Source organism: Aotus nancymaae, unplaced genomic scaffold (genome assembly GCF_030222135.1).
Source record: "Aotus nancymaae isolate 86718 unplaced genomic scaffold, 86718_ANA_hifiasm-v0.15.2.pri h1tg000014l, whole genome shotgun sequence".
NCBI classification, from domain to species: Eukaryota; Metazoa; Chordata; class Mammalia; order Primates; family Aotidae; genus Aotus; species Aotus nancymaae.
In genome coordinates, this window is record NW_026988425.1 from 54,765,311 (window position 1) to 54,787,789 (window position 22,479).

At 40.6% G+C, this 22,479-nt stretch overlaps 1 protein-coding gene and 1 pseudogene across 1 annotated transcript in view; both read right to left on the minus strand.

The window, feature by feature from the left end:
- DEPDC1B (DEP domain containing 1B) overlaps positions 1-21,228 on the minus strand; it is a 131,720-nt gene extending 110,492 nt beyond the window's left edge. The window contains exon 1 of the mRNA XM_064376000.1: positions 21,146-21,228. The gene's annotated coding sequence lies outside the window, so the exon portion shown is untranslated. The remainder of the gene's footprint in view (positions 1-21,145) is intronic.
- LOC105720617 (sequestosome-1-like) lies at positions 18,110-19,160 on the minus strand (annotated as a pseudogene).
- Positions 21,229-22,479: the final 1,251 nt, after the last annotated feature.

Below are 22,479 nucleotides of genomic sequence, written 5' to 3' on the forward strand. Positions count from 1 at the left end.
AACATATGGTGTTTGGTTTTCTGTTCCTGTGTTAGTCTGCTGAGAATGATGGCTTCCAGCTTCACCCATGTCCCTGCAAAAGACATTAACTCATTCTTTTTTATGACTGCATAGTATTCCATAGTGTGTATGTGCCACATTTTCTTTATCCAGTCTATCATTGATGGGGATTTTGGTTGGTTCCAAGTCTTTGCTATTGTGAGTAGTGCTGCAGTAAACATACTGTGCATGTGTCTTTATAGTAGAATGATTTATAATTTTGGGGGTATATACCCAGAAATGGGATTGCAGGGTCAAATGGTCTTCTGGTTCTAGATCCTTGAGGAATCAACACACTGTCTTCCACAATGGTTGAACTAATTTACACTCCTGCCAACAGTGTAAAAGTGTTCCTATTTCTTCACATCCTCTCTAGCATCTGTTGTTTCCTGACATTTTAATGATCACCATTCTAACTGGCATGAGATGGTATCTCATTGTGGTTTTGATTTGCGTTTCTCTGATGACTAGTGATGATGAGCTTTTTAAAATATGTTTGTTGGCTGCATAAACGTCTTCTTTTGAGAAGTGTCTGTTCATATCATTTGCCCACTTTCTGATAGGGTAGTTTGTTTTTTTCTTCCAAATTTTTTTAAGTTCCTTGTAGATTCTGGATACTAGCCGTTTGTCAGATGGATAGATTACAAAAGTTTTCTCTCATTCTGTAGATTTCCTGTTCACTCTGATGAGTTTCTTTTGCTGTATAGAAGTTCTTTAGTTTAATTAGATCCCATCTGTCAATTCTGGCTTTTGTTGCCCTTGCTTTTGGTGTCTTAGTCATGAAGTCTTTACCCATGCCTATGTCCTAACTGGTATTGCCTAGGTTTTCTTCTAGGATTTTTATGGTTTTAGTCTTATGTTTAAGACTTTAATCCATCTTGAGTTCATTTTTGTATAAAGTGTAAGGAAGAGATCCAGTTTCAGCTTCCTGCGTATGGCTAGCCATTTTTCCCAACACCATTTATTAAATAGGAAATCCTATCCCCATTGCTTGTTTTTGTCAGGTTTGTCAAATATTGAATGGTTGTAGATGTGTGATGTTATTTCTGAGGCCTCTGTTCTGTTCCATTGGTCTATATATCTGTTTTGGTAGCAGTACCATGCTGTTTTGGTTACTGTAGCCTTGTAGTATAGTTCAAAGTCAGGTAGCGTGATGCCTCCAGATTTGTTCTTTTTGCTTAGGATTGTCTTGGCTATACAGGCTGTTTCTTGGATCCATATGAAATTTAAAGTAGTTTTTTCTAATTCTGTGAAGAAAGTCAATGGTAGCTTGATGGTGATAGCGTTGAATCTATAAATTACTTTTGGGAGTATGGCCATTTTCATGATATTGATTCTTCCTATCCATGAGCATGGAATGTTTTTCCATTTATTTGTGTCCTCTCTTATTTCATTGAGCAGTAGTTTGTAGTTCTCCTTGAAGAGTCTCTTCACATCTCTGGTAAGTTGTATTCCTAGGTATTTTATTCTCTTTGTAGCAATTGTGAATAGGAGTTCACTCATGATTTGGCTCTCTGTTTGTCTATTATTGGTGTATAGGAATGCTTGTGATTTTTGCACATTGATTTTGTATCCTGAGACTTTGCTGAAGTTGCTTATCAGCTTAAGGAAGGAGATTTTGGGGTGAGATGATGGGGTTTTCAAAATATACAATCATGTCATCTGAAGACAGAGACAATTTGACTTCCTCTCTTCCTATTTGAATACCTTTTGTTGGTTTAAATCTGTTTTACTAGAGACTAGGATTGCAACCCCTGCTTTTTTTTTTTTTTTTTTTTTTTTTTTGCTTTCTATTTGCCTGGTAAATCTTTCTCCATCCCTTTATTTTAAGCCTATGTGTGCCTCTGCATGTGAGATGGGTCTCCTGAATACAGCACACTGATGGGTCTTCGGTCTTTGTCCAATTTGCCAGTCTGTGTCTTTTAATTGGGGCATTTAGCCCATGTGCATTGGAGGTTCATATTTCTATGTGTGAATCTGATCCTGTCATTATGATGCTAGCTGGTTATTTTCCCCATTAGTTGATGCAATTGCTTCATTGTGTCGTTGGTCTTTACATTTTGCTTTGTTCTTGAAGTGTCTGGTACCTGTTTTTCCTTTCCATTTTTAGTGCTTCCTTCAATGCTCTTGTAAGGCAGGCCTGGTGGTGACAAAATTCCTCAGCATTTGCTTGTCTATAAAGGATTTTATTTCTTTTTCACTTATGAAGCTTAGTTTGGCTGGATATTAAATTCTGGATTGAAAATTATTTTCTTTAAGAATGTTGTAGATTGACTCCCACTCTCTTCTAGCTTGTAGAGTTTCTGCAGAGAGATCTGCTGTTAGTCTAATGGGCTTCCCTTTTTGGGTAACCCAACCTTTCTCTCTGGCTGCCCTTCACATTTTTTTCCTTCATTTTAACCTTGGTGAATCTGACAATTATGCGTTTTGGAGTTGCTCTTCTCGAGGAGTATATTTGTGGTATTCTCTGTATTTCCTGAATTTGAATGTTGGCCTGTCTGATAGGCTGGGGAAGTTCTCCAGGATAATATCCTAAAATATGTTTTCCAATTTGGTTCCATTCTCCCTGTCATGTTCAGGTACACTAATCAAACATAGGTTTGCTCTTTTCACATAGTTCCATATTTCATGGAGGTTTTGTTCATTCCTTTTCATTCTTTTTTCTCTAGTCTTGTCTTCACACTTTATTCCATTAAGTTGATCTTCAGTCTCTGATATCCTTTCTTCCACTTGATTGATTCAGCTAGTGATACTTATGTAATGTTTCATGAAATTCTCGGGCTGTGTTTTTCAACTCCATCAGGTCATTTATGTTCTTCTCTAAACTGGTGATTCTAGTTAGCAATTCCTCTAACCTTTTATCAAGGTTCTTAGCTTCCTTGCATTGGGTTAGAACACACTTCTTTAGCTTGGAGGAGTTTGTTATTACCCACCTTCTGAAGCCTACTTCTGTCAATTGTCAAACTCATTCTTCATCCAGTTTTGTTCCCTTGCTGGTGAGGAGTTGTGATTTTTTGGAGGAGAAGAGGCATTCTGGTTTTTATAATTTTCAGCCTCTTTGTGTTGTTTCTTCCTCATCTTTGTGTATTTATCTACATTTAGTCTTTGATGTTGGTGACCTTCGGATGGTGTTTCTGTGTGGACATCCTTTTTGTTGATGTTGATGCTATTCCTTTCCATTTGTTAGTTTTCCTTCTAACAGTCAGGCCCCTCTGCTACAGGTCTGCATGAGTTTGCTGGGGGTCTACTCCAGCCCCTGTTTGCCTGGGTATCACTAGCAGAGGCTGCACAACAGTAAAGATTGCTGCCTGCTCCTTCCTCTGGAAGCTTCATCCCAGAGGGCACCTGCCAGATGCCAGCCAGAGCTCTCCTCTATGAGGTGTTTGTCAACCCCTGCTGGGAGGTGTCTCCCCATCAGGAGGCATGGGAGTTAGGGGCCCACTTGAGGAGGCAGTCTGTCCCTTAGCAGAGCTCAAGTGCTGTGCTGGGAGATCCGCTGCTCTCTTCAGAGCCGGCAGGCATGAATGTTTAAGTCTGCTGTAGCTGTCCCCACAGATGCCACTTTCCCAAGGTGCTCTGTCCCAGGGAGATGAGAGTTTTTATCTATCAGCCCCTTACTGGGACTGCTGCCTTTCTTTCAGAGATGGCCTGCCCAGAGAGAAGGAATCTAGAGAGGCAGTCTGGCTACAGCGGCTTTGTGGTGCTTTGGTGGCCTCCACCCAGTTTGAACTTCCTAGTGGCTTTGTTAGGGGAAAACCACCTATTCAAGCCTCATTAAAGTCAGATGCCTATCCCCCTACCAAGCTGAAGTGTCCCAGATTGACTTCAGACTGCTGTACTGGCAGGGAGAATTTCAAGCCAGTGAATTTTAGCTTGCTGGGCTCTGTCAGGGTGGGATCTGCTGAGCAAGACCACTTTGCTCCCTGGTTTCAGCCCCCTTTCCAGAGGAGTAAATGGGTCTGTCTCACTGCCATTCCAGGAACCACTGGGGTATGAAAAAAACTACTACATTTAACTTAGTGTCTGACCAAATGGCTGCCTAGTTTTGTACTTGAAACCCTGGACCCTTGTGGTGTAGGCACCTGAGGGAATCTCCTGGTCAGTGGGTTGCAAAGACCATGTGAAAAGCATAGTATCTGGCCAGATAGCTCTGTCCCTCATGGTATAGTCCCTCACAGCTTACCTTGGCTAGGGGAGAGAGTTCCCTAACCCCTTGCACTTCCAGGGTGAGATGATGCCCCACCCTGCTTCTGCTCGCCCTCTGTGGGTTGTACCCACTGTCTAACTAGTCTTAATGAGACGAGCCAGGCACCTCAGTTGGAAATGCAGAAATCCCCCACCTTCTGTTTTGGTCTCACCGGGAGCTGCAAACAAGAGCTGTTCCTATTTGGCCATCTTGCTCCAATTATTTGCCCTCATTATTTTTATTCAATGTTGTATTAGAGGTTCTAGCTAGTGCAGTGAGACAAGAAAAGAAAGAACACTTCTTCAGGTTGAAAAGAATAAGTCAAATTGTCTTTATTTGCAGAAAACGTTATAGTCTATGTAGAAAATCTTATGAAGTCTACAAAATAGTTACTAGAATTAATAAGAAAGCTTTGCAAGATTTTAGAATATAAAATCAATAAACAGAAATCAGTTGCACTTCTATATGCTATCAATGAACAATTGAAAATTTGAATTTTTAAAAATGCTATTTATAATAGCACCAAAAATCCATAGGGTTAAATATCTAGAGATAAACCTTATTAAAGATGCGTAAGACTCACACACTGAAACTGTAAAACACTTGAAACATTAAAGACACAAATTAATAGGGAGATACATAATGTCCATGGATCAGAAAACTCATATAACAAAGATGTCTTGTCTCCAAAAACTGACTTACAGATTTCATGCAATCTCAAAACAGCAAGCTAATATCAAAATTTGTAAGGAAATGCAAAGGACCTAGAATAGCCACTTGAAAATGAAGAACAAATTTGGAGGACTAACACTATCTGATTTCAAACCACAGTAATCAAGAGACTGTGTGGCACTGGTATAAAGATAGACAAATAGACTAATGGAAACTAAAAGAGTCCAGATATCAAAGTATTATACTCCCAACATTTATTTGTAAATAACTTCCTTGAACTTAAAACACATATATGCTATATAAACTGGAAATATTATACATTATAGACAGATTGCCAACACTCCCAACAAAAGCCTATTGAGCTTACAATACCCCAAATTTACTGTTCTACTAGTATTACCATTGAATGTCACCACTACACTTAAATATGTTAACAAATTCTCCCATTCTTGGTCTAACTGGCAAGCTCTGTATCTCCTTCATAAAGCCCACCTGCTAGGAGATTGGAGGAGGAATTCCACTTTGTACCACTGGCATCATCCCTGTAGCTAAGGATAGAAACTATAGCAGGGTAGGGCTGGATGATTGTAAGGGTATAGAAACCATAGCAGGGTAGGGCTGGATGATTGTAGGGGTATAGAAACTATAGCAGGGTAGGGCTGGATGATTGTAGGGGTATAGAAACTATAGCAGGGTAGGGCTGGATGATTGTAGGGGTATAGAAACTATAGCAGGGTAGGGCTGGATGATTGTGGGTATAGAAACTATAGCAGGGTAGGGCTGGATGATTGTGGGTATAGAAACTATAGCAGGGTAGGGCTGGATGATTGTAGGGTAATGGCTCTGACATGGTTTGGCTCCGTGTCCCCACCAAAATCTCATGTTGAATTTTAATCCTCAATGTTGGGGGAGGGACCTGGTGGGTGGTGACTGGATCATGGGGGTAGATTTTCCCCTTGTTGTTCTTGTGATAGTGAGTGAGTTCGCATAAGATCTGGTTGTTTGAAAGTGTGTAGCATGTCCCCCTTTGCTCTCTCTCCTGCTTGCTATGTGACAATGTGCCTGCTTTCCCTTTGCCTTCTGCCATGATTGTAAGTTTCCTGAGGCCTCCCCAGAAGCAGAAGCCTGGATAGCCCACAGAACCATGAGTCAATTAAACCTCTTTTGTTTGTAAATTACCCAGTTTCAGTTTCAGGTAGGTCTTTAGAGCAGTGTGAGAATGGACTAACACAGGCTCTCTATTGTAAGAGTCTATAGGAGCATTTTTCTTTCTAAATCTGCATTCTATCTCAACTTGGGAGCCCCAGGTGGGTTTCTTTTCTTTCTTAACTAACGTTGAGAATGAATACCTATTCTGCTGTTAGTCATATTACCACATGGAGAGACTTCCTTAGAGCAGTGGTTTGCAAACTTGTCTTCACATTACAATCATCTGGAGAATTTCAAAACCACTGATGCCTGTGTTAGACCTCCATGGATTGTAATTTAATGGTTCTGGGGTTGGGGGCATAGGATTCCCAAGCGATTCAAATGTGTAATCTAGCTTAAGAACCATTGCCCTTGAGGAGCATTTCTGGCCTTGTAACTTGTCTGAACAGGGAGTTTACAAGGTAAAATTGGGAAGCATGTTTCAGACACTTCTGGGTTATCTGCAGGATCTGCCTACGTGTAAAGTCTACTAATTCTGTACTGACATTCTGAGCCATCAATTTTATAAGAAAAGACTTTAGGCAAGGGGCAGAGGGAGCAGTAAGTGGGAGAAGTCTATTCTTGCCCAGGAGTGACTATGACAAGATAATTATGTCTAACTTAGGCATGAGGAAATATCAGCAAGTTTGTTTAGTCATAGATGTAAAGCCATCTAACCACTTACCTACCCAACTTTTTAATCTGAAAAAAAATTCAAAGGCACAGAAAAGCTCAAATAATCCAATGACACCTATGTACTCTCCACCTGGATTCATAAATTGTTAACATTTTGTTCCAGCTGCCAACTCTCTCTATCTTACTCATGCTCCCATGCTCCCTCTGTGGTGTTTTTTTTTTTTCTGAACATACACAACTGACACTTGAATGACATGGGTTTGAACTATGTAGGTCCATTTTCGTGAAATTTTTCAATAAAAGTTATACCAATTGTGCCTGCCTTTCCTGCCTCCCCTTCCACCTTCTCCAACTCTTTCACCTCTGCCATCAGAGACAGCAAAACCAACTTATCCTCTTCCTCCTCCTCTTCAGCCTATTCAATGTGAAAACAATGATAATGAAGACCTTTATCATGATCCATTTCTACTTAATAAATAGTAAATATATTTCCTCTTCCTTATGATTTTCTTGATAACATTTCTCTAGCTTAATTCATCATAAGAACACAATATATAATACATATAAAATACAAAATATAAAAGCTATCAGTGGTTTTATTTTTTTTTTTTTCTCAAATATATTTACTCAATATATTTTATTTATTTTTTTTACTCAGAAAGCTATTATTGAGTTTCTGGAGAGTCAAATGTTATATGTGGATTTTTGACTGCACAGGGGATTAGCACTCCTAACCCCCATATTGTTCAAGGGTGAACTATATATCTCTACAGGTATCTCCTAAGAACAAGGGAATCTTCTACTTAACCACAATACCACTTTTACAGTTTAACATTGATAAAATAATATTATCTAATATACGGTTCATATTTAAATTTCTCCAATTTACCTCAAAAATTTCTTTATACCTATTTTAAAGACGACATACTGCATTTGGTTTGTTTCCTTACTCTCCATAATGTAGAATAATCTCTCTCCTTTTTACTATACATTGACACATTTGAAAAGTCCAGACCACTTGTATCACAGAATGCCCTACAATGATTGCTCCTTATGATTCAATTCATGTTGAACATTGAGCAAGACAGTATATTGATGATTTTATGCACTTCCAATTGCACACATCCGGAACAATGTGGTGTCAGTTTGTCCCATTATCTGATGCTAAATTTAATCACTTGGATAGGATAGTGCCCACCAGATGTCCCCATTGTAAAGATAGCTTTTTCCTTTATACTTAATAAGTAATATGTGGGGTGATATTGTGAGACCATACAAATACCCTATTCCCCAACAAACTTTCACTCAATTTTTTTTTTAAAGACAATCCTCACATGTATAAGTTAGCACATTGGTGGTTTCAAATAGTGATTTTCTAATTCTACCATTCCTCCTACATTTTTAACTGGTATTCTTCTGTTAAGAAAAGTTTTTCTCATGATTAGAAATGACAAAGGGAATATTACCACTGACCTCACAGAAATAACAAAAACCTCCAGAGATTATTAGAAATAACTCTATGCACACAAACTAGAAAACCTATAAGAAATAAATAGATTGCTGAAAACATACAGCCTCCCAAGACTGAATCAGGAAGAAACTGAAACCCTGAACAGACCAATAATAAGTTCTGAAATTGAATCAGAAATAAAAAGTCTACAATCAGAAAAATCCCTGGACCATATAGACTCACAACCAAATTCTACCAGATGTACAGAGAAGAGCTAGTACCATTGTTACTGAAACTATTCCAAAAAATTGAGGAGGAGGGGCTCCTCCCTGACTCATTCTATAAGGCCAGCATCATTCTAATACCAAAACCTGGCAGAGACACAGCAAAAAAAAAAAAAAAAGAAAAAGAAAGAAAGAAAAAATTCAGGCCAATATCCTTGATAAACATAGATACAAAAATCTTCAACAAAATACTAGCAAACTGAATCCAGCAGCACATCAAAAAGCTAATCTACTATGATCAAGTAGTCTTTAACCCTGGGATACAAGGTTGGTTTAACATAGTCAAATTAATAAATGTGAATCACATAGACAGAACTGAAAACAAAACCACATGATCATCTCAGTAGATGTAGAAAAGGCTTTCAATAAAATTCAACACCCCTTCATCTTAAAAATATGAACAAACTAGACATTGAAGGAATATACCTCAAAATAATAAAAGCCATCTATGGCAAACCCACAGTCAACATTATACTGGATGGGCACAAGCTGGGAGCATTCTCCTTGAGAAGCACAACAAGACAAGGATACCCACTCTCACTGCATCTATTTAACATAGTACTGGAACTCCTAGCCAGAGCAATCAGGCAAGAGAAAGATATGAAAGGGATCCAAACAGGAATATAGAATGTTAAACTATCTGTTTGCAGACCATAGAATATAATAGAAACTCCATAGTCTTTGCCCAAAACCTCCTATATCTGATAAACTTCTTCTAAGTTTCAAGATACAAAATCAATGTAAAAAATTAGTAGCATTTCTATACACCAACAACTTCCAAACTGAGAGCCACATTAAGAACACAATGTATTTTACAATAGCCAAAAAAAATAAAATATCTAAGAATATAGCTCACCAGGGAGGTGAATAATCTCTACAATGAGAATTATGAAATATCATTGAAAAAAATCAGAGATGCACAAATGGAAAAACATTCCATGCTCATGGATAGGAAGAATCAACATTGTTAAAATGATCATACTGCCCAAAGCAATTTATAGATTCAATGCTATTCTTATCAAACTATCAATGACATTTTCATAAAATTAGAAAAACTATTCCACAATCCACATGAAACCAAAAAAGGGCTTGAATCACCAATGCAATCCTAAACAAAAAGAACAAAGCACTTCCCAACCTCAAACTTTACTAACAGGCTACAGTAACCAAAATAGCATGATACTGGTACAAAAACAGATGTGCAGACGGATGGAACAGAATAGAGAGCCCAGAAACAAAGCCACACACCTATAACCATGTGATCTTTGATGGTTTTGTCGACAAAGTCAACAAATACAAGCCACAGGGAAAGGACTTCTTCAATAAATGGTGCTGGGATAACTGTCCAGCCATATGCAGAAGATTGAAACTGGACCCCTTCCTTTCACTATATACAAAAATCAACTCAAGATGGATTAACAATTTAAATGTAAAACCTAAAACTATAAAAACCCTAGAAGAAAACCTAGAAAATACCATTCTGGACATAGGCCCTGGCAAAGATTTTATGACGAAGATGCCAAAAGCAATTGCAACAAAAAGAAAAATTGACAAGTGGGATATAATTAAACTAAAGAGCACTGGAAAGGAAAGGAAAAGGAGGAAAGAAGGAGAGAGAGAAAGAGGGAGGCAGGGAGGGAGGAAGGGAGGGAGGGAGGAAGGAAGGAAGGAAGGAAGGAAGACTACCCACAGAGTAAACAGACAACCTACAGAATGGGAGAAAATATTTGCAAACTACACAACCAACAAAGGTCAAATATCCAGAATCCATAAATAACTTAAACAAATCAACAAGCAAAAAACAACCCCATTAAAAAGTGGGCAAGGGACATGAACACTTTTCTAAAGAAGACATATGCATAACTAACAAGCATATGAAAAAATGCTCCACATCACCATTCATTAGAGAAATGCACATCAAAATCACAGAGACACCATCTCACCAGTCAGAATGGCTATTACTAAAAAGTCAAAAACGTAAGAGATAGTGAAGAGGTTGCAGAGTAAAGGGAATGCTTATACACAACACAACTGGTGGGAGTGTAAATTAGTGCAGCCACTGTGGAAAGAAGTTTGGTGATTTCTCAGAGAACTTAAAACAGAACTACAATTCAACCCAGCAATCCCATTAGTGGGTATATACTCAAAGGAATATAAATCACTCTGCCATAAAAACACATACATTCATGCATATGTTCATCACAGCACTGTTCCCAATAGCAAAGACATGGAACATAAATGCCCATCAATGGTAGACTAGATAAAGAAAATATGATACATATACACCATGGAATACTATGCAGCCATAAAATAGAATGAGATCACGTCCCTTGCAGCAACATAGATGGAGGTTGAGGCCATTATCCTAAGTGAACTAGCACAGAAACAGAAAACCAATACCACATGTTCTCACTTACAAGTGGTAGCTAAACATTGAGTACATGTGGACCCAATGAAGGGAACAATAAACACTGGGGCCTACTTGAGGGTAGAGGGTGGGTGGAGGGTGGGGATTGAAAAATGATCTATCAGGTACTAGACTTACTACCTGGATGATGAAATAATCTGTACATCAAACCTTGAGACACACAATCTACCTATATAACAAACCTGTGCATGTACCCCTGAACCTAAAAGTTAGAAAAAAAAAAAAAAGAGTTTTTCTCTCTCACTGCCTGTTTTGAGTATAATTATAGACTTAGGAATTCTGTTTATTTAATGAATTATAATCCATTATTGTCATTTTTCTTTTTCAAGCAAGCTCTTGTGTCATTTTGATATATCCCCATTCATCTTTGAATAGTGCTTTTATTTTTGCTACAAGATGTTTCAAGCTCATCTTGTATATTACCTGCTCCAGACTTGGAATTAAACATTTCTCTAAGAAACTCTTCATTCTTTTTAACAGGAAATGGTGTTTCTTTCTCTTCATTAGTGACAATGAAGTTCTTATCGGTATCTGCCTGGGTCCTGCATCTATCTCTAAGTTAATTGCAAACTCAGGCAGAGAAAAAATAAAGCATTATTGATTCACACCTTTTAAAATAAGGCATGAATTGATTCACAACTTTTCTCTTATATTTCTGTACTGATCCAACAAATATTTTTTAAATTTTTACACTACGCAGCGTTATGTTAAGCAAAGGAGATAGAATTGTAAATGAGACACAGAAAATTCTGGTCTTCATGGAGCTTACAATTTTAATGGGAAGGACAAATGTGAATCAGGTGACCATAATTTGATTTTTTTTTAATCAAATTTTGATCAAATTTTTGATTTAACTAAAAATAGGGTAAGTGCTCCAAAAATCAACTGAGTTCTAGGCATGTAACGAGGAATCTGATATATCCTGGGTAGTGAGGAAGAGGCTTCCCTAAAAATATAAACTGAGATCTAATGTCTGAAAAATGGGTAGAAGTTACCAAGGCCAAGGGTGAGGGTTTATGTATTTGTTACTGGGGAGATAGAGCCTGGAGGAAGGCAGTCAAGCGAGCAGGTTGCAGACACAGGCAAATAAACTTGGATTTTTTTTTTTTCTTAGAGACTGCCAGGGTATTGCTGAGATTACAGGTGTCAGCCACTAAAACTTGAACATTGGAGAAACCAAAAGAATATTTAGATCTTTATACAGCAGCTATAGCTAAAAGGCTGGGCAGATGCTGACTCCATAAAGCTTTGAGGGTAAGTTGAGGGTTTTCATCTTTTTCTTTCTTTTTTTTGAGGTGGAGTTTCGCTCTTTTTGCCCAGGCTGGAGTGCAATGGTTCGATCTCGGCTCACTGCAACCTCTGCCTCCCGGGTTCAAGCGATTCTCCTGCCTCAGCCTCCTAAGTAGCTGGGACTACAGGCACAGGCCACCACGCCTGGCTAATTTTTTTTTTTTTTTTAGTAGAGACAAGGTTTCACTGTGTTAGTCAGGCTGGTCTCGAACTCCTGACCTCAGGTGATCCACTCACCTAGGCCTGCCAAAGTGCTGGGATTACAGGGTGCTCTACTGCACCCAGCCAAGGGTTTTAGTCTTTATTCTCAGCGTAATAGAAAGCTATGAAATGGCTTAAGCAAGATAGAGGCATAACTAGATCTGTATTTTAAAACAAATATGGTCTAATACAAAAAATATTAGCTGGAGCAAGACAGGATTTTAGCATTCCAGTTGGAAGGCTTTTCGCAATAGTGCAGAGAGAGCTGACAAGTGATGTGTTCTAGAGTGGTAGCCATGAAATATCACTGTCACTTCCTGCCACTGAACAACCACATACACTTTTTTTGGGGAGTGGGGTCCCTCTAAGCATTTCTACAGACAATGGGAAATCTAGTTAATGGGCTTCTTCCTAAACTTTCTGTCCACCCCTACTCTCTCTGTTCCCCATTTTTCTTTTATGACTAGTAGGGAAATACAAAAGTGAGACTGGAATTGAATTGATGATGAGACTGTAGGAACACACAGCCAGTAAACAAATAGACCCCAAAAGTCTTGAAAAGTAGTGTGGGGGGTCTCTGAGGAAAGGAACAGAAATGGAACAGGAGCTGGCAATTTACTTGGATCTTTGGAGGGGAGAAGGAGAGGGTAGATAAGAGGGTAAAGGAAGGAAGTGCCTAGCAGAGGGCTTACTTTCATTCCCCTCTTACCCTAAAGGATCTGCTCCTTTTCCACCATAAGTTGTGGCACCATTAAAAAGCTGCTCATCCCAGCACTGGAAATAGTTTGAAATTGAGAACAGTGGTAATGGTTAAGGGTCACCACCAAAAGGATATTGAGGAAGGTCATGAATTTCAGGAGTGATAGCTGGGAGGGGAGCCAGAGAGTAAATGAAATGATTCTTCAAAATTAAGTAAAATTCTTATGCTATGTGAAAATGTTCTACAATATTTTTAAAAACGCAAATGTTTTCCAACATCTTTTACAATGCGAGCGTAACTCTGACATCAAATCTGATAGTCATAGTAAATGCAAAGGGGAAGAGATAACATATAAAAGTTATGAGATTAACTATTTTTAAAGTGAACAGTTCGATAGTATGAAGTGCATTCACATTATTGTGCAACCAATTTCTGGAACTCTTTTCAATTTGCAATGTTGGAACTCTGGAACTCTGTACCCATGGAACAACTCCCCACTCCGCCTTCCCCAGCCCCTGACAACCACCATTCTACTTCCTGTCTCTGTGAATTTGAATATACTAGGTACCTCATGTAAGTGGAATCGCATAGCATTTGTCTTTTTGTAACTGGCTTATTTCATTTAGCATAATGTCTTCAAGGTTAATCCATATTATAGCATGTGTCAGACTTTTTTTTAAATTTTTTTATTTTATTATTTTTTTTAGACAGTCTTGCTCTTGTTACCCAGGCTGGAGTGCAATGGCGTGATCTTGGCTCACTACAACCTCTGCCTTCCGGGTTCAAGCAATTCTCCTGCCTCAGCCTCCTAAATAGCTGGGATTACAGGTGCCCACTACAATGACTGGCTAATTTTTTTTTTTTTTGTATTTTTGGTAGAGACGGGGTTTCACCATGTTGGCCAGGCTGGTCTCAATCTCCTGACCTTAGGTAATCCTCCCACTTCAGCCTCCCGAAGTGATGGGATTACAGGAATGAGCCACTGTGCCTGGTCCAGAATTGTGTTCCTTATTGAGGCTGAATAGTATGATATTGTATGCCTATACCATATTTTGTTTATCCATTTATCTTTGAATTTATTGCTTCCACCTTTTGGTTATTGTGAATAATAGTGCTATGAACCATTATTGTGTACAAATATCTCTTCAAGACCCTGCTCAGTTCTTTTGGGTATATACCCAAAGTGGAACTGCCAGATCAAATGGTAATTCTATTTTTAATTTTTTGAGGGACAACCATATGTTTTTCATAGCAGCTGAACCATTTTATAATCCCACCAACAGTGCACAAGGGTTTCAGTTTCTCCACATCCTCTCCAACACTTGTTATTTTCTGGGGTTTTTCGTTTGTTTGTTTAATAGTAGGCATGCTGGTCAGGTGTGGTGGTTCACGCCTGTAATCCCAGCACTTTGGGAGGCCGAGGCAGGGGATCACCTGAGGTCAGGAGTTCAAGACTAGCCTGGACAACATGGCGAAACCCTATCTCTACTAAAAATAGAAAAATTAGCTGGGAATGGTGGTGCGTGCCTGTAGTCCCAGTTACTTGGGAGGCTGAGGCAGGAGAATCACTTGAACCCAGAGGCAGAGACTGTAGTGAGCTGACATCATGCCACTGCATTCCAGCCTAGGCAACAGAGTAAGACTCTGTCTCAAAAAAAAAAAAAAAAATAGTAGCCATCCTAATGGATGTGTGTCTATATAATTTTAACTATGAAAAGATGTTCATTTTGTTCATGTGGAAATTCAAGATATAGTAAAAATAGGCCAGGCATGGTGGCTCACGCCTGTAATCCCAGCACTTTAGGAGGTTGAAGCAGGTGGATCACCTGAGGTCAGGTGTTCAAGACCAACCTGGCCAACATGGTGAAACCCCATCTGTACCTAAAAATACAAAAATTAGCCTAGTGGTAGTGGCACACGCCTGTAATCCCAGCTACTCAGGAGGCTGAGGCAGGAGAATTGCTTGAACTTGGGAGGTGAACATTGCAGTGAGCTGAGATCACGCCACTGCACTCCAGTCTGGATGACAAAGTGAGACTCTGTCTCAAAAAAATAAATAAAATAAAAAAGTAAAAACAAGTGTTTTTAAACGTTTTTAAATGTTATATTTTAAAATAATAAAAGCAAAACTTGCTATGTAAATATAAAAAGAGATATTATTTAAAAAAATACAAAAACTTTAATAGAAAATTGAGCAAACAACAAGCAAAGGAAGAATGCCAGGGATGAAATAGGAGAAGCTAAGAAATATATGAAAGAGCCGGTATTAGGTGATAGGGAGCCAGGGCTGGAAGCCTCTCTAGCTCTCTGATTGCTTCTAAGGTACTCATGAGAGTGAAGAGGTCTCATGCCCCTACTGCAGCAGGGAGGTGTCAAGGGCACTTTTGTTCAGTTCTGCAGGTACTATAACTCCAATTGGTTGATCTGTTTAATACAAGAAAATTGAGGCCAGACAGCCAGAGGAAATATTTCCTTTGCTGATGACAAAAACAATATATTGGGAATGCTCCAGGGAAGACATGGAAAAGAATCAAGTCCTTAAAAAGCTCTACCAACATGTGTGAGATGGCTGAACTACACATTTTTGTTTCAGAGAAAGAATACTTGGGCTATTTGGGGGAAAAACAAGGATATTAAAGGACTCTGTTCAGACTGAAGTTCCCTGCACACACGTCACTTATCAAGCTAATAATGCAGCACATCACCTGGGGAGTTCTGAAGGTGCAGTAGTGATACATGAAATCTAAAACTGCAGTGGTTTGAAAACATGGCCTCAGAACATTTTGATATACCTCCCATTAAGAGGTGGGCTCTATGTCTCCTCCTGTGAATCTAGATGAGCCTGTGACTCAGTCAAAAATGTATGACAGAAGTGATGACATGTGATTTCCAGTTAAGTCCTACAAAGCCAGGCAGTTTCCCCTAATTTTCTTGGACCACTCTCTGTTCAGAAGTTCCTCACCCTTGGAACCAAGCCATCATGCTGTGAGAAGCCAAGCTGTGGAAAGGCCAGCAACTGGTGCCCCAATGACTATTTCAGCAGAGCCCAGCCTTCAGGTCATCTCAGCCCAAGTACCAGATGTAAATCAAGCAGCCATCAGAGGAATCCAGGTCTCAGTCTTTTAAAACACTCCCAGCCTTTCAAGTCTTCCCAACTGAGGCTCAACATATCAAAGAGTAGAGATGAGCCACATATGCTCTGTCCTGAGCTTATTGAGCTTATTTGGATTTTCTCTCTTCTTTTATTGATTAATCTTGCTAATGGTCTATCAGTTTTATTTATCTTTTCAAAGAAACAGCTTTTTGTTTGATTTATCTTTTGTATTGTTTTTGTTTATTTGTTTCAATTTCATTTAGTTCTGCTCTGATCTTATTTCTTTTCTTCCGCTGGGTTTGGGTTTGGTTTGTTCTTGTTTCTCTAGTTCCTTGAGGTGTGACCTTAGATTGTCTGTTTGTGCTCTTTCAGGCTTTTTGATGTAGGTATTTAGGGCTATGAACTTTCCTCTTAGCACTGCCATTGCTGTATCCCAGTGGTTTTGATAGGCTGTGTCACTATTGTCATTCAGGTTCAAGAACTTTTAAATTTCCATCTTGATTTAATTTTTTGCCCAATGATCAAAGAATTTTTTAATTTCCAGCTTGATTTCACTTTTTACTCAATGATCATTCAGGAGCAGGTTATTTAATTTCCATGTATTTGCATGGTTTTGAAGGTTCCTTTTGGAGTCGATTTCCAGTTTTTTTCCACTGTGGTCTGAGAGAGTGACTGATATAATTTCACTTTTCTTAAATTTATTGAGGCTTGTTTTGTGGGCTATCATATGGTCTATCTCAAAGAAAGTTCCATGTGCTGTTGAATAGAATGTATGTTCTGTCGTTGTTGGATGGAATGTTCTGTATATATCTGTTAAGTCCGTTTGTTCCAGGGTATAGTTTAAATCCATTGTTTCTTTGTTGACTTTGTCTTAATGAGCTATCTAGTGCTGTCAGTGGAGTATCGAAGTCCCCCACCATTATAATGTTGCTGTTTATCTCATTTCTTAGATCTGTTAGTAATTGTTTTATAAATTTGAGAGCTCCAGTGTTAGGTGCATGTATGTTTAGGACTGTGATATTTTCCTGTTGGACAAAGCCTTTTATCATTATATAATGTCCCTCTTTGTTTTTTTTAACTACTGCTGCTTTAAAGTTTGTTTTGTCTGATATGAGAACAGCTACACCTGCTCGCTTTTGGTGTCCATTTGCATGAAATATCTTTTTCCAGCCCATTACCTTAGTTTATGTGAGTCCTTGTGTGTTAGGTCTGTTGAAGGCAGCAGATGGTTGGTTGGTGAATTCTTTCCTTCTTTGTTTTAAGTGCTGATATCATTTAATTAGATTGTTTGCAACTATAACAGGATGGCTACAAAGAGATCTTACTTTAAAAGCAGCTGATGGTTTCGAAATGAGAAAACTACAGTAGTGAAGAGACCAAGAGGCAGCTCTCAGTGAAACCAACATTGCGACACCATTCATGAGCCTTCTCAGACTCAGCAGGAAGCCTACAACACCCATCGCTCCAGCCTCCCACTGCCTGTGCCAACACAGCCCCTCCTCTGCTTACCCCCTGACAACACCTAGGATTACTTTATCTAAAATCAGAGTGTACCAGGTCTCTAGCAGGAAATCAACTAAATGTCAGGGACCTATGAGTCATAAGAAAAGAAAAGAAAAAAGAAAGAGAGAAGAGAGAGAAGGAAGAGAAAAGAGAAGAGAAGAGAAGAGAGAAGTAAAAAAGGCCATTAGGCAAGCTATGTGCTGGGCTGCTAATGTAGCCCCTGCAGGGAGGGGTCAGGAGTGCTGCAATCAACCTCAGTCTCACAGGCCGAGCCCTGCTGCATGGAGCCAGGGCACCCAGGAGGCCAGTCTTGTTTCTCAGACATCAGCACACACACACACACGGGGATTCTCCCCTCATGTCACTTGTTTTGCTGCCCTAAATGGCTTCTTGCACCCCAACCCCTGATCCTGAAAGAAGAAGGCAGAGAAACTGGTCCATATAGAGGCCTGCAATTCTACACTAGCTTAACACAACTATGAGACAGAAGAGGGGGACACAGAAGAGGTGGGCAAAAGCAGTCACAACGGCGGCGGATGCTTTGAATACTGGATGGTGTTCAGAGCCACCCCGTTGTCATAATTCTTGGTCTGCAGGACCCTGATGAGCCCCAGCCACCTTCGTCAGAGAAGCCCATGGACAGCCTCTGGGAGACGGACTCAATCAGCCACAGGTCAGACTCTGGTGGGAGATGTGGGGACAAGCCAGCTTCTTTCAGCCCTGTGGGTCCCTCCTGGGAGGGGCCCAGAGAGCTTGGCCCTTCGGATTCTGGCATTTGTAGGGACTGGAGTTCACCTGTGGACGGGTCCACTTCTTTTGAAGACAGTGGGTCCAGTCATCGTCTCCTCCTGAACAGTTATCAGACTCCATCTGTTCCTCAGGGCGCCCCTCGGGCTCCAAGGTAATCTTTCTCAAGCACCTCACCAGAGACTGTGTGGCGCCCTCCATGTTCCCACTTACCTTGCTCAGGTCAGAGCAGCAGTTGCTTGGCTGCAAGCTGCCCTTCTCCTCTGTGCTGGAACTCTCTGGAGAGACAGGGGTCAGGCGGCTTATTTTCCTTCCATGCCCAGAGGGCTGAGGGCAGCTCTCCCCTACGTTCTTCAGGAAATTCACATTCTGATCCTCCGATGGACCAGAAGCTGATTCTGCAGTGGGGCCAGGGTGGGCATCCCTTCCACGAGGAGGACGTAGGCTCCAGTTTTCTGGTGAGCCCATCTCTCAGCCTGGCCACCCAAAGTGCCCGTGTTTAAGCTTCCAAAGCCAGCAGCTATGCAAGAAGCCCTCAGACAGGTGCCTGAAGGGTCTGGGGAAGGCGAGCTTGGTGTGCTCCCGTGTAAGCCCTTTCCCTAGAAGACGTTACATAGGTGTAGTCTGGGCAGACATTGCACTTGTAGCGGGTTCCTATCATGGGCCCATTGCAGCCATCACAGATCACAATGGGGTGCACCATGTTGGTGGGAGCCTTCTGAGCACACAGGGCACGGTGTATTTAAAACACACCGGTGTGTTAAAACAAATATGTTTTCCAAACTTTTAGATTTATCTTCTTCCTCGGGAATGTTGATTATTCTTAGGTTTGGTCATTTAACATAATCCCAGACTTCTTGGAGGATTTGTTCATATTTTCTTATTCTTTTTTCCTTGTCTTTGTTGGATTGAGTTAATTTGAAGATCTTGTCTTCGAGTTCTGAATATTTTTTCTACTACTTCTTTGATTCTGTTGCCGAGACACTCCAGAGCATTTTTCATTTCCTGAAATTTTGATTTTTAAATGCTATTTATTTCATCGAATATTTCTCCCTTCACTTCTTGTATCATTTTTTTTTTAATTTCCTTACATTGGGCTTCACCTTTCTCGGGTGCCTCCCTAATTAGGTTAATAACTAACCTCCTGATTTTTTTTTTTTTTTTTTTTCAGGTAAATCAGGGATTTCTTCTTGGTTTGGATCCATTGCTGATGAGCTAGTATGCTTTTGGGGGATGTTAAACAATCTCGTTTTGTCATATTACCAGAGTTGGTTTTCTGGTTCCTTCTTATTTGGATAGTTTCTGTCAGAGGAAAAATCTAGGGCTGAAGGCTGTTGTTCGAATTCTTTTGTCCCACTATTCCCTTGATGTAGTACCCTCCCCCTTTTCCTATGGATGTGGCTGTAGTCATTTTTATCTCTCTTCTGGAGCTAGCCACCCAGCAAGTCTACCAGGCTCTGGGCTGGTACTGGGGTTGTGTGCAGAGTCCTGTGATGTGAATTGTCTGTGGGTCTCTCAGTTGTGGATACCAGAACAGTATTTGGGGTCTCTCCTGGGTCTTACAGGAACAATCCACTTCCTTCATAGGGTCTGTGGGTCCTCTTGAGTTTCCTGATTTATTCCTGCAGTTGTTCTGGAGCAAAAATTCATAATGCGAGCCTCAACATGCTGCTCTGTCTGCCAGAGTCAAAGCTGTAATCTAGTCCTGCCACCCATTTGCCATGATCCCTAATGTCAAATGGATTTTAAAATGTAGTATTTATGGCCACCTCTGGTGGCTCACACCTGTAATCCCAGCACTCTGACAGGCTGAAGCGGGTGGATCACCTGAGGTCAGGAGTTCAAGACCAGCCTGGCCAACATGGCAAAACCCCATTTCTACTAAAAATACAAAAATTAGCCAGGTGTGGTGGCATGTGCCTGTATCCCAGTTACTCGGGAGGCTGAGGCAGGAGAATCACTTGAACCTGGGAGGCAAAGGTTGCAGTGAGCCAAGATTGTGCCATTGCACTCCAGCCTTGGTGGCAGAGCAAGACCTTGTCTCAAAAAAAAAAAAAGTAGTATTTATATATGGTACTATTTGGCCTTAACACACACACACACACACACACACACACACACACACACACACAAAATTCTAGTCTAGGCTAGGCACAGTGGCTGATGCCTGTAATCCCAATGCTCTGGGAGGGTGAGGCAGGAGAACCCTTGAGGCCAAGAGTTCAAGACCATCCTTGACAGTATAGCAAGACCTCATCTTGACCCTCTTTAAACACACAAACCACACATTTCTTATTTTAAAAACATTTTGTTAATTGTAAAAATAAGAAAAAGAGAGACTGTGAAGATTCAATATATTATTCAATCATCAACTACAGGGAAAATATTGAAATGTAGCTCTCATAATAGTGAAGAATCCCACCCATTTGCCTATTTTAAAACCATGATAATACTGCCCCATTTTTTTTACTTCATGTATCACAGTATAAGTTATTTATCTAGGCATCTAAGTTCTTTTTCCATCTTAGCTCATATTGTCTTGATCACAAAAGAGTGTCTATGTTTGCTACTTGGCCCTTTTCAGCCATAAAAACATATCCTGAAGAGGCAGAGCAAGACAGTGGAACAGAAGCCATCGTCCTCCCAACATGAACACCAAATTTTACAACTATCTACACAAAAAAGCACCTTCATAAGAACCAAAAATCAGGTGTGTGATCACAGTACCTGGCCCTGAAGAAGGTAGAAAAGACAGTCTTGAATCACCAACACCACCCCTCCACCATTCCCCAGCAGCAGATATGTGGTACAGACAGAGAATCTGTGTACTTTAGGGAGGGAGAACACAGCGATTGTGAAACTTTGCATAGGAACTCAGTGCTGTCAACATCAAGCAGAACTCAGCCAATGCCCACAGCAGGAGCATTCAGACCAGCCCTAGCTAGAGGGGAATCACCCATGCCAGCAGTCAGAACATGAGTTTCAGCAAGCCTCACCACTGCAGGTTACAGTGCTCTAGGGAACTAAATAAACTTGAAAGGCAGTCTAGGCCACAAGGACTGCAACTCACAGGCAACTCTGAGTGCTGTGCTGGGTGGGCTCAGGGCCAGTGGACTTGGGGAGCATGCAACCCAGTAAGACACCAGCCAGGGCAGTTAAGGAAGTGCTTGTACCATCCCTCTCACAAACCCAGGCACCATAGCTTACAACTCTAAAAAAAAATTAAAAAAAAACAAAAACAAAAACAAAAACAAAAAACACTTCCTTGTGCTTAAGGAGAGGGGAAAGTAAAGATGATTTTGTCTTGCAACTTCCAGCTCAGCCGTAGTCCAGTAGGGCACCAGGCAGAGTTTTAAGGACCCTATTCCAGGCCTTAGATCCCAGATGACATATCTAGACAAATCCTGGGCCAGAAAAGAGCCTGCTGCCTTGAAGGAAAAAACCCAGTCCTGGCAGGATTCATAACCTGCTGACTGAAGGGTGGGCCCTGAGTAGTCAGCATCAGTAACCTGGTAGTACATGCAACGGGCCTTGGATGAGACTTACATGTGTGAGCTTTACATGTGACCCAGCATATTGCCAGCTGTGATGGCCATAAGGAGAAACTCCTGCAAAGGGGACTTTGTCTTGCAGTTTAGGTACTAGCTTGGCATCCCTCAAGTAGAGCATCAAGCAGGCCTGTGGGGTCCCTGATGTCGGGTCTTGGCTCTTGTACAGCATTTCTGGACCTACCCTGGGTCACAGGGGAGGCCATTGCCCTGAAGGATGAGTCCCAGACCTGGCAGCATTCACCACAAGCTAACTGAAGAGTCCTTGGGCTTTAAGTGAACATCGTTGATAACCTGGCAGTACTCCCTGTGGGTCTGTGGTGGTGGGGGACACAGGGAGAGATGCCTCTGCTTATGGAAAGGGGAGGGAAGAGTGGGAAGGACTTTGTCTTGTGGTTTTGGTGCCACCTTAGCCACAGTAGAATAGAGCAGTAGGTTAAGTTCTAAGATTTCTGACTCCAGGGCCTGGCTTTTAGATAGCATCTCAGGACCTGCTTGGGACCCAGGGGAACT